General features: G+C 38.5%; 1 long non-coding RNA gene across 1 annotated transcript; it reads right to left on the reverse strand.

Annotated features, from left to right (window-relative positions):
- Positions 1 to 1,703: 1,703 nt before the first annotated feature.
- On the reverse strand, positions 1,704 to 13,330 carry LOC149223404 (uncharacterized). Its single transcript, XR_016249680.1, has 5 exons — positions 13,259 to 13,330; positions 12,085 to 12,117; positions 2,240 to 2,307; positions 2,051 to 2,106; positions 1,704 to 1,931 (listed from the first exon to the last, which is right to left on the reverse strand). It is a non-coding gene; the product is annotated as an uncharacterized LOC149223404 (long non-coding RNA).
- Positions 13,331 to 14,892: the final 1,562 nt, after the last annotated feature.

The following is a 14,892-nucleotide window of genomic DNA, read 5'->3' on the forward strand; positions in this document are numbered from 1 at the left end:
GTGAAAAAAACCTTAGTCAAGATTCTTGAGTAATGAAATTGCGTGTTTGGAGGTAACAAAGAAAATGAGAAAGCATATCTCAAACACTTCTCAGTGCCTATTACCGCCTTTCAGAAACGTAACCAGGTATGGTAGTATAGTGGGTGGGTAGCTGTGATGACCCCGGGTAACTTGTAATTTTGAGTAATTACTGTGGTAAGAAATTGTATGAGTGGTTACTTATTGTTACTGAATGACATTATTTAATTAAGGAAGTTGATATATTGAATTATTTTTATATGTTTATATTCTTGAAATGCTGGCAGCCTCTTGATGGAGGATTTTCTATTAAAAGAAAAGAATCAGTTATGAAACTGAAAAACTGCTTCTCACCAGGAAAAACCCTGGGAAGGAAAACCTCTGGGCTGTGGAGGAACAGACAGAGAAGAATTCCAGGAGAGAGAGCAGATAGAGAAAAGAGGTTAAGTCTGGTAGAGACCAGATAACCCAGCACAGCAGTGCATGAGTCTTGTTGAGGGCTGCAGGCCTGCAAGACGGCTCGGGGGGAGAATCCAACGTAAAGTGGATCTCAAGGTTGGGAGGACAAGAGCATAAATGAATGCAGGTGCATATCCTAAAGACAGAACTCCAGCAACGAATTGACCAGGTACGAACTCTGATTAAATAGATAACAGTAGCAGTACACTGAAATTCATGAATAGATTACTGTGACTCTGAGCGTCTTTTAGCTAAACAGATGTGAGGAAAGATAACAGAGATTGTTTGTGAACAGAGATGGTATGTACTGTTCAAGTAACTATCTGATAATCAAATATTAATACTATTATGAGTCATATAGTTGTTGTAGGTTATTAAATAACTGCATGCATATAACAGAGGAAAACCCTGAGTGGATCTGTGTTACCACTACAAACATTTTAATCATTCTAAGTGAATATGTACCGAAACGAGAAATAGTATGGCAGCATTTAGTTAGAATCGAAAGGTACATAAGAAACCTGACAAAGAGCTATACATTCGATTATTAGTGTTGCAATCTTAACAAATAAAGAATAAGCATTCACGGTGATGGAATATAACGATATAAGAATCTGGCTAAACCCTGAGTCAAGGGTTTGAACCTGTAAGTTAATGAACCCATGAATAAATCATTAATCGTGCTCACGGTCACACCGTTGAAGCACCAGGGAAACATATGTAGAAGCATGAATATTAACCATAAGCTGTATGCACAAATATGTCACGGCCGCAAGCACAGAGTGCGTAACCGAGACAGCATGCGTATATGCATATATGGTAAACGATGAATCCAAATAAAATCACAGAGAATAGTGCATGAAATAAATAATAGCGCATGTATATTATATGAACCCTCTGTTGAGAGAATGCATTTACCATATCAATTTGAACAAAGAAATGTGCATTAAACCAGTAACGCATGCATGCATGGACAATATAGTGAACCCATGTTAGATCTTGTTATAATACATTGAAAAGACAGTAATAAGCTAACCTTAATTAAGCTAGAAGCATACGAATGGCATATAACAAAAAGGGCTGCCATCGATATAACAGTAAGACCTGGGAAAGGTATAACGCCACATTTGGAAAGTAAGGAACATTCGATACATTAAACCCAGATGGGCAAATTTAATAACATCTGAACTATACATATATTAAACTTGAGAACCGGCGGATACAATATAGGTCCTTATAAACAAAATGACAGTTAGAGTAGCCTCACACGGAAATAAGGAATGGAGGTATTTAACAATATACAGTTTCAGTAGAAGCATTACAGGCACGAAGCCATAATACCAACCAGCCATACTGCTAACAGACGGCATGAGTGCCCAAAACAAATCACAACTCTCTAAAACCCTAACTGAACCAGACATATGGGTCTCGGCGTGTTGTGACAGGCTGCAAACCTGTGGCATAAAACCGAGAGCGTCGTAAGACTCCTCTCTTACCATAGACTGAGACATATCTACCGACTGTGTAAACCCTTATCAAGCCAAGAGCTATTTACCATCGCTAGCAGGCATACCTGGCATGTTTGATGTGGCCTTCGTTGGTAGCAGAGGGTGGTCGACTACATGAACCCTGCACAATCAAACGCACAGCCATGAGCTTATAACAGCCAAGCAAATCGTAAGCCTGCAAATAAGAACATAGCATTACTGTAAACTAAGGTCGAAAGGGTGAATAATCGGTCATAACATCTGTGGTATGATACCTGTGGCCGCGTAGAACCAGAAGAGTGTTGCAGAGGAGGAACTGCCGGCCTGAGAAGGTGAAGAGCCACTCCGTGTGGAAGAAATGAGCTAAAACCCCAAGACTCGGAGGTATAAGTATGAGACCTCAAACCCTTAAACAAATCAGGATCGTTCAATGCCAAGATCAAATCTGAGTCGTCCGTTTGAGCGGGAACCAGGCGCGAAAACCCTCGGCGGGTCAACCGAGGATCACATGCCTTCACATGGGCTGAGCCACCTGGCGGAGGGTTGGTGAGACAGGTTAAGTCTCCGTCCCCACCTGGCCGGGGTTGGTACAGTGACAACCGGTTACGTGTCAACCATACTCCATATGTACAGTCAAAGCATTAAATCAAACTTTAAAACCATAGCCGTGAGCTTTACATGTATGCGAATATATGTGCAATGGTAAGGGTGGCAAGGTATATAGAAATATTAATAAGAATTGGTCAATCTATAAAGTTTATAAACCTGTGATGATGCCGAGAACGCGTTAACAATGATTGAAAGAGGGTCGGGTTGAGTCAACTGCCCACAGTAAAATTTTTATTATTATTACATATATATATTTACAATGAGATCGTGACAATGTGGTATCAGAGCAGAGGTTTCAAAACTGTGGCCTCTGGAGCAGTAAAGTAAGTTCCAGCTGCATGGTAAATTACCATATAATGCATATATGAGGAAGAGATAATGCAGCTAATTGATTTTCTTGTGTACCAATTAGGAGATCAATACAGAAACAGCCATCTGCTAACAGTCAACAAGCAGGATGGAGGAAATACAGGGAGCTGGCAGCGTCCCTCAGGAAAATCCAGAGCTGTGGATACAGCTTGGTGCAGAGACACGCAGTACCAATCTGGCGATACTGCAAACTGTTCAAGAGCTGAAAAGTGAGATGGCGCGTCTGCGAGAAGACAACGCGCGATTGACAGTGGAGCAGGAAAGAATATTGAAAAGTCTGTCAGACAAACAAAATCCACCATTAGCCAACCCCAGTGCAGAACAGCAAAGGGCAACTGAAGAACGGGATTACGCACCTGAAATATCAGAGGAGAAGGAAGACCATTCTGACAATGTACTAGAGCAGCAGACCTCAAAGAGACAGAAAATGGAATTACAGGGAGAATTCCGGAAAATTAAACCTCCACATTTCGATGGAGAGCAGGAAGAAGCGGCAGAGGCTTGGTTAATTAATATTAACAAGTATTTCCAGCTGTATGAATATGACCAGAATCTGAAGGCGCGGCTGGCCATCTTCCAGCTATAGGGCAAAGCAACTTTGTGGTGGGAAGAAATTAAAATTGTAAAAGGAGTGAGTGAACAGAACATCACTTGGGAAAAGTTTCAGAAATACTTTAAGGAGAGATATCTAACCGAGCGTTTTTATGATGAGAAGGCACGGGAATTCCATGATTTACGACTGGGACAATAGTCCATGGATGAATTCATTAACCGCTTCACTTCCCTGCTTCGCTATGTGCCATATATCAAGGAAGAAAAGGCCAAAGTGCAGAGGTTCGTGAGCAGCCTACCGGCCTATATAAGGGAACCTATTGAGTTTGATAATCCCCGAACCATGGATGAGGCAATTCGTAAGGCAAGAATTTGTTACCAGCAAAACAAACAAAAAGGAGACATTTCAAAAAAAAGATGGAATGAAAGAAAAGGCAACAGAGTTGCTGGTAATAACAAAGGCAGTCGTGGAAATGGCGGTAAGGGTGCTGGGAAGGGGCAGATTAACAGAAACATAACCAAAGGTACCTTTCGGGCTAAGCCAAGTGAAAGCAGGGTCAGCGAACCACCTGCCAGATCAGAGATTGAAGGGACCAGACCTCCAGTCCAGTGTTGGGGATGTGGAGGACCGCACTATGTTAAAAACTGCCCGCAGCGTAAAGGAGTTGACCAAATATCTCAGATCCACGAAGCATCAACCGTTGGGGATGTGGCACGCAGCGTACCAAGAATTAACGCAGCCTTGGAGGACCGGCAAGCGGAATATCAACCGACCATGGTGGAGTTTGAAGGTAAGATTGCAAATCTTTCTATAACTGTTCTTATTGATCCAGGAGCTACTTTAAGTTATGTTAGCCCAAAAATAGTAGAACAATGTAAGCTATCATCGGAAAAGTTCAAAAATCCATGGTTGGTACAGTTAGCTACGGGAGCCAAGAGACGGGTTCTAGCTAAAATTAATAACTGTTCCTTCAGCATAGCTGGACAGCCAATAACAGCAGACCTGAATGTACTCCCATTAGGTTCTTATGACATCCTGATTGGTATGGATTGGATGGAAAAGCATTGGTCCTTGGTAAATTGCAAAACCAAAACCATTTATTACAAGGATGACTTGGGGCAGCAGCAAGAATTGCAGGGGTTTAAACACCTTGTCCAGATTCGACCTATCACTGCTTCTCAGTTAGCTAAATGTCTCAGAAAGAAATGTCAGATTTACGCCATTCAAGTTGGTTATGCAAACCAGAAAGATAAGATGTCTGCACTAGGCAATATCCCGGTAATACAGGAATTTGCAGATGTTTTTCCTGAAGAGGTACCAGGGCTACCCCCAAAGAGGGACATAGACTTCACTATAGAATTAATACCGGGAGCAGCACCAGTATCACGGGCACCATACCGAATGAGTGTACCAGAATTAACAGAATTGAAGATGCAACTGCAAGAGCTGTTGGATAAACATTACATCCGCCCCAGTGTATCACCGTGGGGAGCTCCAGTCTTATTTGTGAAAAAGAAGGATGGAACTCTACGTATGTGTATAGACTATCGACAGCTGAATAAGCTCACGGTCAAAAACAAGTATCCCTTACCTAGGATAGATGAACTCTTTGATCAAGTGAAAGGGGCAAAAGTATTTTCCAAGATCGATTTGCGATCTGGTTATCATCAGATCAGGATTAAAGATGAGGACATTGCCAAAACCGCCTTCAGAACACGCTATGGACACTACGAATTTGTAGTGCTACCTTTCGGTTTGACCAATGCACCTGCCACCTTTATGTGTATGATGAACAGCGTGTTTCATAGGTTTTTGGACAAGTTTGTGCTGATATTTATTGATGATATTCTGATATATTCTCGTTCCCAAGAGGAACACGAAGAACACCTTAGGATGGTGTTACAAACTCTTCGAGAACATCAGTTATACGCTAAGTTCAATAAATGTGATTTCTTCAAGGAGGAGATCCAGTATTTGGGCCACGTAATCACTAAAGAAGGAATTGCAGTAGACCCCGAGAAAATAAAAACTATTATGGAATGGCCCATACCCAAGGATGTTGCTGATATCAGATCTTTTATGGGATTAGCTGGCTATTACCGGAGGTTTGTGGAAGGTTTTTCTAGAATAACCTATCCTATCACCTCATTGCAGAAAAAAGGGAAGGTATTTAGGTGGACACCAGAATGTCAGCAGAGCTTTGACCGCTTGAAGCACTTACTCACCACTGCACCCATCCTGAGTATAGCTGATCCTAATAAGGATTACGTGGTGTGCACCGATGCAAGAAAGGAGGGTGTGGGAGGAGTATTAATGCAGGAAGGAAAAGTAATAGCGTATGAATCAAGGAAACTAAAAGAGCACGAACAGAGATACTCTACTTACGATCTGGAATTAACAGCTATTATTCATGCGCTGAGAATGTGGCGACATTACCTCCTAGGAAGGAAATTCCTGTTGTTAACAGACCATCACAGTCTGACACATTATTTCAGCCAACCTACCCTGAATGCGAGACAAGGCCGTTGGGCGGATTTCCTAAGTGGGTTTGATTTCGAGATAAAGCATTTAAAGGGCAAAGAAAACCGAGTGGCTGATGCATTAAGTCGAAAGGTTCATTGTTTATGTGAACTTTCAGTCAGCAAGTGGCGGAACTCGCTGGTTGAACAAATAAAAACAGCAGCAAGTCGCGATTCTGAATACCAGCACTTAAAACAGCAGGTACAGCAATCTGTTAATGAAAGATTACAGCAAGGTTACACACTAGATAGTGCTGGAATGCTGTGTTTTAATAAGAAATTGTATGTACCTGATTCAAATGACCTTAAGAGGCTGATTTTGGATGAGTTTCATATCAGCCACTACACTGGCCACCCAGGGTACCAAAAGATGGTCACTGCGCTTAAGAAGGAATATTATTGGCCAGGAATGAAGAAACAGGTAGTTGAGTATTTGGCGCGGTGTTTGGAATGCCAGCAAATTAAGGCAGAACATCAGCATCCAGCAGGACTGTTACAGCCTTTGCCTATTCCAGAGTGGAAATGGGAAACCATTTCCATGGATTTCATAACTGGGTTGCCACGAACAAAGAAGGGCAATGACTCTATCATGGTAGTGGTTGATAAGTTGAGTAAAGCAGCACACTTTATACCTGTGCAGTCCACTTACAAGGCGGTGCAAATTGCTCACCTCTTTATGCAGAATGTGTTCCGATTGCATGGGTTGCCAAAGGTAATTATATCAGATCGTGATGTGAAATTCACTTCCACTTTTTGGAGGACATTGTTTGCTGAGTTGGGTACTCAGTTGAACTTTAGCACGGCCTATCACCCACAGACCGATGGTCAAACTGAGCGAGTTAATCAAGTGTTGGAAGACATGTTGAGGGCGTATGTGATGCTAAAACCAGGCCAATGGGAAGAGTATTTACATCTGGTCGAATTTGCATATAATAATGGATATCATACCTCAACCCAGCTAAGTCCCTTCGAGGTCCTGTATGGACGAAAGTGCCGCACACCCTCAAGTTGGGGTGGACCTGAGGACAAGCTGAGTTTGGGTCCAGAAATGCTTAAAGAAATGGAAGATATGGTGAAAAGAGTGCGTGCCAACTTAAAGGCTGCACAAGACAGACAGAAAAGCTTTGCGGATAGAAAAAGAAGATTCACAGAATACAAGGTTGGTGACCATGTGTTTGTGAGGATTCAAGCTAGAAGGAGCACACTGCAGTGGAGTGGGTGCGCCAAGCTGGCTCCTCGGTACTTTGGACCTTTCCAGATCTTGGCTAGAGTGGGGCCAGTGGCCTACCAACTTGCCTTGCCAAGTCACATTAGGATTCACAATGTGTTCCACGTTTCTGTCCTAAAGAAATATGTATATGACCCTAAACATGTTATCCGATGGCAAGATGTGCGGGTAAGAATTAACCCGGTTGTTTTGATTATGCAGCTATACTCAACAGGAACTGATTAAAGGTATTGGTTGTCTGCAGGTCGAACCGGAAGGCGAGGTTCTGGTCGAACCACAGAGCATTCTCGACCGGAGAGAAGTGCGGCTGCGGAAACGGGTTATTACCCAAGTTAAAGTGCTGTGGCAGCACTATGGGCCTGAGGAGGCTACATGGGAAGACGAGGAACTCATTAGGAAAGTTTACCCAAATTTATTTAATGGGAATAGACATCGGGACGATGTCCAATCCCAGGGGGGGGAGATGTGATGACCCCGGGTAACTTGTAATTTTGAGTAATTACTGTGGTAAGAAATTGTATGAGTGGTTACTTATTGTTACTGAATGACATTATTTAATTAAGGAAGTTGATATATTGAATTATTTTTATATGTGTATATTCTTGAAATGCTGGCAGCCTCTTGATGGAGGATTTTCTATTAAAAGAAAAGAATCAGTTATGAAACTGAAAAACTGCTTCTCACCAGGAAAAGTCCTGGGAAGGAAAACCTCTGGGCTGTTGAGGAACAGACAGAGAAGAATTCCAGGAGAGAGAGCAGATAGAGAAAAGAGGTTAAGTCTGGTAGAGACCAGATAACCCAGCACAGCAGTGCATGAGTCTTGTTGAGGGCTGCAGGCCTGCAAGACGGCTCGGGGGGAGAATCCAACGTAAAGTGGATCTCAAGGTTGGGAGGACAAGAGCATAAATGAATGCAGGTGCATATCCTAAAGACAGAACTCCAGCAACGAATTGACCAGGTACGAACTCTGATTAAATAGATAACAGTAGCAGTACACTGAAATTCATGAATAGATTACTGTGACTCTGAGCGTCTTTTAGCTAAACAGATGTGAGGAAAGATAACAGAGATTGTTTGCGAACAGAGATGGTATGTACTGTTCAAGTAACTATCTGATAATCAAATATTAATACTATTATGAGTCATATAGTTGCTGTAGGTTATTAAATAACTGCATGCATATAACAGAGGAAAACCCTGAGTGGATCTGTGTTACCACTACAAACATTTTAATCATTCTAAGTGAATATGTACCGAAACGAGAAATAGTATGGCAGCATTTAGTTAGAATCGAAAGGTACATAAGAAACCTGACAAAGAGCTATACATTCGATTATTATTGCTGCAATCTTAACAAATAAAGAATAAGCATTCACGGTGATGGAATATAACGATATAAGAATCTGGCTAAACCCTGAGTCAAGGGTTTGAACCTGTAAGTTAATGAACCCATGAATAAATCATTAATCGTGCTCACGGTCACACCGTTGAAGCACCAGGGAAACATATGTAGAAGCATGAATATTAACCATAAGCTGTATGCACAAATATGTCACGGCTGCAAGCACAGAGTGCGTAACCGAGACAGCATGCGTATATGCATATACGGTAAACGATGAATCCAAATAAAATCACAGAGAATAGTGCATGAAATAAATAATAGCGCATGTATATTATATGAACCCTATGTTGAGAGAATGCATTTACCATATCAATTTGAACAAAGAAATGTGCAATAAACCAGTAACGCATGCATGCATGGACAATATAGTGAACCCATGTTAGATCTTGTTATAATACATTGAAAAGACAGTAATAAGCTAACCTTAATTAAGCTAGAAGCATACGAATGGCATATAACAAAAAGGGTTGCCATCGATATAACAGTAAGACCTGGGAAAGGTATAACGCCACATTTGGAAAGTAAGGAACACTCGATACATTAAACCCAGATGGGCAAATTTAATAACATCTGAACTATACATATATTAAACTTGAGAACCGGCGGATACAATATAGGTCCTTATAAGCAAAATGATAGTTAGAGTTGCCTCACACGGAAATAAGGAATGGAGGTATTTAACAATATACAGTTTCAGTAGAAGCATTACAGGCACGAAGCCATAATAATGTCACTTTAAACTCTCGACAATAATGGGTAAAATCCTTCTCATTATCCTATTATTGCAATACCACAATAAACAAGTGTTGCATGTAGCCGGTAGTCCCTGCCGCCAAGCACAAATGAAGCCCTTTTCTGATTTGTGCTTCAGTCTTATCGCCGCCAAGCACAAATGAAGCCCTTTTCTGATTTGTGCTTCAGTCTTATCATTGTGATTTAGATGAAGCACAAATGAAGCCCTTTTCTAATTTGTGCTTCAGTCTTATCATTGTGATTTGGATGAAGAAATGCCACTTGGCCTGAACCCCATGTTAAACCGGGTTTTATTTCTAATAGAGTGATTTGGTCCCCTAACATTTCATTGGAGACATGTTTAAATGATACCTAAGGGAAGGATGCTCCAAGACAATCATTTCCCACCTCAGAAGCATGCCTATATAGTATATGCATACCCAACCATATCTAATATCCACACATGGTTGAAGGAATTGTGTGACTGAAAGTTCAATTCACTACACAGATTTCTCAGGGGGTCAATGAAATGATCCAGTTATTCCAAACTCTTCTCTTCAATAAATTGAAGGAAGCAAATAGCTTGCTACAAGTGAAATTTAGAAGCAGGCCTGGTGCTGGATATTGTCCTATGGAGTGAGGAATACATGCCATTACAGTGCAGAAAGTGGATGAATTATTCAATGCATCCTTATTATCTGGTTATTATTAATTAATTAGGATACATTATTAATAATTTGAATAATGCATTAATGTTCTCATAATTCATAATAAAGAAAGAAAAAACCCACAGAAAACCATTATCATGAAACAAAGATCCAACAATATAAAATATGCACATTGCCATTCACTCTTTAAAATATATTACTATTAAATTACCAAATATGCACATTCACATTCACTCATTAAAATCTTTTATTATTAAATTACAAATTGTAATATGCACATTCACATTCACTCATTAAAATCTACTATTATTAAATTACATTAAATTACAAATTGTAATATTAGAGAGAAGAGAAGAGAACCAAATAACAAAAATAAAAATCGCTACAATAACATAACATTTAAGTCTCGATTATGTGCTAAGAGGAATGATTAATGATGATATAGAATCATTTTACGTTGCCATCCACACATTAAAATATATTATTAAATTATAAATGGTAACGATAAAGAAATGAGAACCAAATAACAAAAATAAAAATCACTACAATATTGAACGTTAACACATTAACATTTAAAATCTTAAATATGTGCTAAGAGGAATGATTAATGATGACACATAATATGAATTATCAAAATGATTCTAAGGGCAGTATCTAGGTATACAATATTGAACGTTAACACATTAACATTTAAAGTTTTAAAGTCTTAATTATGCGCTAAGAGGAATGATTAATGATGACACATAATATGAATTATCAAAATGATTCTAAGGGCAGTATCTAGGTAAACACATACAAGACCATAGGACACACCGAATTTCCTGAGTGAAGTTGTAAAAGCCTTCTTATTTATTTTGCAAGCAAATTGAATGAGTAAATTTTATTAACAATAAATAAATCCCATTAACCATTTTAATGGCAAACGTGTAACCATTTTATGGTAGATGTGAAAAAAGTTATTGAAAAGGCGGTAACACCAAATTGAAAAAATAACTAGAGTAGATGTGAAAAAAGTTATTGAAAAACACCACATTGAAAAAATAACTGAAATGGCAATTCCACCACAATTTAATAGCCCAGAGTAAAGGATCATGTATTTAATAAACACTATTATTATATATCTTATGTAAGTAGGGCATCAAACATCTTGTGCAAGAAGGCATCATAGCCGAAAATTGAAAGCCGGTCATTTTTACAAAGCTTCACATGTAAGCGACTCCTCGGGATGGCAGAAAAAGCCCCTTGGCTTCGGTTCCAGAAGTGAATGGTGAATACTTTTCACAGCATACGTGGTAAGAGGACGGGGTAACATTTACCCTCACAGCAGAGGAATGGGGAACTTTTCTTCTACCAGACGTTTCCAACCAACTCCAAACAGGAAAGAAGCAGCGAAGAGAATACCACCTTGGACATCTCAACATTTCCCAACCAACTCCAAATAGGAAAGAAGCATCAAACATTTCCCAACCAACTCCAAATAGGAAAGAAGCATCAAGGACAATACCACACCCCAACGATTTGTGGATTTGCCACCATTACAGTAACCAAATACAAACAGAAAAAACCCAGCTCCCACAAAAACACCTGTAAAGTGGATACCAGTACTATCAATAATGATAGGGGAAGGACAGTATCAATGTAACACGAGATCTCAGCAAAGGACATGCAAACTACAAAACGAAGGACAACATCAATGTAACACGAGATTTCCATGAACAAACTTTCCATATTTCCTGAAATTTCCGCCAGATTTGAAATCAGGTAGGAATCTCCAAATCAGGCCGGAATTTCCATTGTTTTTCGAGCAAATTTGCGGCCTCGTTAGACTATAGTACCGATTAAAATTTTCTATAAACCCACAACCTGGAAAATTTCAAGTCAACAGTTCCACCTGACTGATGGAAATAGAACACCTTTGCCAGATCTTTTCGCCAAAGTGGAACCTTTCTTCCACAGGAAGGAAGATTAGGTTGGTCTGATTGAGGCATTTAATAGCAAAACTGTGAAACTGCTGTCAATGATCCAGAAACTGGAACTTACCCTCAAAGATAGCATCCAACCGTTCACAAAGACCTGCAAATACAAATATAATTAACACTAAAAAACGTCGTTAATCGTTAAAGCCATCACCGATTCACCACCACATGCCTGACATAATTTGACCCAAAAAAAAGCATCACGACTTGGGTACCATCACAATAGACAAAGAAGCCCCCAGTTACAGTTCAATTCCTTTGAAACGGAAATGTCTAAAAAACCAGCAATACATTCATTAAAATGGCCAAAACCCCGTGAGAAACAAAAGAGATGATCATGTAACGGGCAAAGAGCAACGCTTATACTTACGACCTTCAAGGCTTAAGTTTCAGACACAATGCACACACAAAATCTCTACCTAGGATTTCCGTCAGTGTTAAACTTAGAAAAATATACCATAGTGTGTAAATTCATGGAAATACAAGGGCAGTAAGAATTTGTTTATCAAGAACTCCGTTAATATGACACTATTTATCAGAAATTGGAAGAAACAAGACTGTCGATCAATAATGATCGAGGATTATGGAAATGCTAAAATCAATAACAGAATTGAAAGATTCGTCAACATAAATAAAGGTACGAAGAACTCTCTCTCAATGATACACCGTATACGGAGTTGTCTTTAGACTGGAAAAACTTACCTAAATTACACAAAAAAGAAAAACCTCAAACTCACCAGAAAAAAATTGACAAAAAAAAACTCACAAGAAAAACTTCTACCAGGAAAAAAAACTGACTAAAAACAACATTACATACATAGCGATTTAACCTGACTAAAACAACTCCATTACATACATAAACTCACAAGAAAATCTTCTACCAGATAGAAAGAAAAAAGAAATATATAAATAACTGACTAAAAACAACTCCGTTACATATATAGCGATTTTTGGAGTTGAAAAACTTACCCTAAATTAAATCAGAAAAACCTACTAAAAAGCGTCCACCAAAAACTTCCAGTGGAAGTTCCAGTAGAAAAATTCCAAAAAATCTGATTAAAAACAACTTTATTACATGATCTCACAACTCCATAACTCCTATCAGAAAATATAGTCTCACAACTCCATAACACCATAACTCTCACTAGAAAAACTTCCAAAAAAGCTTCCAAAAAATCTCACTAAAACTTCCAAAAAAGCTTCCAAAAACTCTCACTAAAAACAACTCCATTACATACATAGGCAGTCACAACTCCATTATAGGCAATCACAACTCCATTACATACATAGGCGGCCTCTGTAACATACATAGAGGTCACAACTCCATAACTCCATTACATAGATAGGCGGCCTCTGTAAAGAAAAACGGAAAATCTCCAAAGTGACATAGGGTAGGGGCAACCTCTGTCACACAGACTGTAAAGAAAAATGGAAAATCTCCAGAGTCACAATGCAAGGTGACGGAGGGTAGAGGCGGCCTCTGTCACACAGATTGTAAAGTAAAACAGAAAATCTCCAGTCACAATGCAAGGTGATGGAGGGTAGAGGCGTATTTAATGATCAGATGCAGTAGGCCGACGTCCGAATAGAACGACACGGGTGTAGGACATGCACAAAGTAACGTGGCAGGCATTACGAGATTAATATAACCATGTAAAGAGCGAGATGTCTCGACTAAGAAGGAATGGTTAATCGAAATGATTTGGCGGTAGAGTTACATGAATTGCAACCATTCCACAGAGTGTGTATTCCTAATATGCCCAAGATGCAACGTTTGGCTTGTAACTGATGATTATATTTACTATAATCTATGCTTTATAATGTAATCATGTAATTATAGTATCCAGAGCTGATCCTAAAATTCACAAAGTCAAATGAGCCATCCAAATTTTGTTCTAAAATTCACAAAGAATTTTGGTTAAATTTTTTTTTTGGATTTGGAAATTCAGCAACCCGAACTTTGGATATCTTATATTTACCCTGAACATAATGTCTTGAAATTTGCGAAGCGCGCAATAAGACCCCCAACTTTATTGTCCAATCAAAAATTACATAATAAATTTTATATTAGTTTGTAATATGAAAACTTTGGTTAAAGTTGTGATGTATAGCAATATTTTTTGGTCAAACAAGAGATTAATAGGCAGTCAACGCACGATCGATTGCTAAGAGTCCCAGGCAGGGACTAATAAAATCCTTTCTGAAAATGAAGAAGAATTTAAAAATAAAAATTTGAATTCATCAACATATATATGAAATAGATTTTTTCACCAAAATTAAGTGATACAATTTCAAGCACCCAAATTGAATTGAAATTTAGGTAATATATATTTTTAAAATCATAAATGGATTCAATGCCCAAAAAAAATATTTGGAACAAGTGTATTCTACAAATTAAAATTTTATATTTAAAAATATCTACTTGAATTTGGTTAAAATTACATAGAGAAAAGTTATTTCCTCTATAAACTAGACTAAACCTATATAAACACACATGACCTTCTCATTAAAATTAAGAGAACTAATAAAATAAGGTTTAAGAACACCACCATAACACATTTCTCTTAACTTGGATTTACATTTTGATGGGATGATGATGATGATGATGATGATGATGATTAACCATGTCCATATGTATGAATAGTTAGGGTTTAGATTAAAATGCATTTGGTTAAATTTTGAAACAACCATTATTATTATTAATTTATTTTATTAACCATGTTTATATGAGTAATTAGGGTTTACATCTAAAAGATTGTTTAATATGGAGATTTGTTTGATATTAAATATATTTAATATAAAAAATATTTAATCAATAGATAAATTAAATTGTTTGATGAAGTATATTATCTTTAACATTGAAGGTTTCATT

Source organism: Pinus tabuliformis, chromosome Q (assembly GCF_031772625.1).
Source record: "Pinus tabuliformis cultivar Carrire ecotype Pingquan chromosome Q, CPIR1, whole genome shotgun sequence".
Classification (NCBI taxonomy): Eukaryota; Viridiplantae; Streptophyta; class Pinopsida; order Pinales; family Pinaceae; genus Pinus; species Pinus tabuliformis.